This window comes from Erinaceus europaeus, chromosome 6, assembly GCF_950295315.1.
Source record: "Erinaceus europaeus chromosome 6, mEriEur2.1, whole genome shotgun sequence".
Classification (NCBI taxonomy): Eukaryota; Metazoa; Chordata; class Mammalia; order Eulipotyphla; family Erinaceidae; genus Erinaceus; species Erinaceus europaeus.
The window spans coordinates 29330893-29333303 of record NC_080167.1 but is presented as its reverse complement, the minus strand read 5'-3'; positions in this window follow the sequence as shown (position 1 = coordinate 29333303).

Here is a 2411-nt window from a genome sequence, read left to right as displayed (position 1 = left end):
TTCTTTTTTGTTTTGTGAGTCTGGCTAAAGGTTTGTCAATTTTGTTTACTCTTTCGAAGAACCAACATTTACTTTTGTATGGTTTTCTTATTCTCAATGTTATTTATTTCTGCCCTAACTTTAGTGATTTCTGTCCTTCTGGTTGCTTTAGGGTTGCTTTGTTCTTCTTCTAGGTCTTTAAGATGTGCAATCAGGCTGTTCATTTGTGCTTTTTCTTCTTTCTTAATGTGTGCTTGTATAGCTATGAACTTCCCTCTTAGTACTGCTTTAGCTGTGTCACAAATATTTTGATAGCTTGTGTCTTCATTTTCATTGAAGTCTCGAAACATTTTGATTTCTTCCTTGATTTCCTCTTTGACCCAGAAGTTGTTAAGAAGTGTACTGTTGAGCTTCCACATTTTGGGACTGTTACTAATCTTTTGTTGATTGTTAAGTGTTAGTTTAATTCCACTGTGGTCTGAGAAGATGCTTGGGATGATTTCAATGCTCTTGAATTGGCTGATGCTGTCTTTGTGGCCTAATATATGGTCTATCCTTGAGAATGACCCATGTGGATTTGAGTAAAATGTGTATTCCAGTTTCTTGGGATGAATGACTCTGAAAATGTCCAATAGTTCTAGTTTATCTATCTCTTCATTTAGCTCCCTTATGTCTTTATTGATTTTCTGCCTGGATGATCTGTCAAGTTCAGAGAGTGAGGTGTTGAGGTCCCCTACTATGATTGTGTTGCTGTTAATATATTGCTGTAGCTCTTTCAGTAGATGTTTGATGTATTTAGATGGTTTTTCATTGGGTGCATAGATGTTAATAATTGTTAAGTCCTCTTGATTGACTGATCCTCTGAGCATTAAGTAGTGTCCATTCCTATCTTTTTTATTTATCTATTTTAAAGTCTAACGTGTCAGATATGAGAATAGCTGTTCCTGCCCTTTTTTGTGGGCCATTGGCTTGTATGATAGTTTTCCAACCTTTCACTTTAAGTCTGTGTTTGTCTTGTTGAGTTAGGTGGGTTTCCTATAGACAGCATATTGTTGGGTTGTGTTTTCTGATCCATCTTCCTACTCTGTGTCTTTTAATAGGTGAATTCAGGCCATTGACATTTATTGATATCAAAGATTGAAGATATTTTAATGCCATTCTTGTAGAGTTTTAGAGTGTTTTGATATATGTCCTATTTGTGGTGGTCTGATTGTTTATAGGAGACCTTTCAGAATTTCTTTCAGGGCAGGCTTGGTGATAGTTGATTCCTTCAACTGTTGCTTGTCTGAAAAGGTTTTGATGCCTCCATCTAGTCTGAATGACAGTCTAGCAGGATATAGTATTCTTGGTTGAAAGTCTTTCTCATTGAGCACTCCATAGATATCTTGCCATTCTCTTCTGGCCTGTAGTGTTTGTAATGAGAAGTCTGCTACTAATCTTATGGGTTTTCCATTGTAGGTGACTCTGTTTTTCTCTTGCAGCCTTCAGGATCCTTTCTTTATCCTATTCTTTTCCATTCTAAGTATGATATGTCCTGGTGTCTTTAGGTCTGGGTTAATTCTGTTTGGGACCTTCTGGGCTTCCTGAATCTTTATGTCTTTGATGTTGTCTAGACTAGGGAAGTTTTCAGCTATTATGGCCTGGAAAATGCTTTCTTCCTCTCCTTCTCTTTCTTCCTCTGGTATGCCAATAATGCGTATATTGTTTCTTTTGAAGTCATCCCATAGGACTCTGTTGTTGTTTTCAGCATCTATTAATCTCTTTTTGAGATCTCTTACTTCTTTTTTAGTTGTCTCTAATTCATCCTCGATCTTGCTAATTCTGCCTTCAGCCTCATTGATTCTATTCTCTCTGCCCTCTACTGTTTTCTGGAGTTCATCTATTTTGTTGCCCTGTTCTGATACTGTTTTAGCTTGTTCAGCTAGTTGTGTTCTTAGCTCAGCGATTTCAGCTTTCAGTTCTCTGATAACCATGAGATAATTAGTATTTTCTTCCATAGTCTCATTTGTTGTTCCTGTATTTCTGATTACAATTTTTTCAAATTCTTTACTCACTCCTGTTATTATTTCCTTAGCTAATGTTTGGTTGTTGAACTCGTTATTTTGTGCTTCACCCTCTGGAGGACTTTTAGCTGGACTCTTGTCCTGGTTCGATTCTCCAATATTTCTTCTTGTTGTTTTAACCATTTTATATATTATGTTATGAGTTCCCTTTATCAGTAGTTTTCAAATTACTGATCACTATTGCCTGGATTGACTTGTGTAAGTAACTTAATTAAAGGGTTCACAGTGGTGGAAGTTAACAGTTGTTTCAATAGTATTTTAATCTCATTCAAGAAGTTTTCTGCCAGTTAAACTCTGTATTGAAAAAAGTCTGAGACCTTAGAAGACCTAAGAGAATGAGAAGAAGGTGACTTCTAAGGTCTCTTAGTG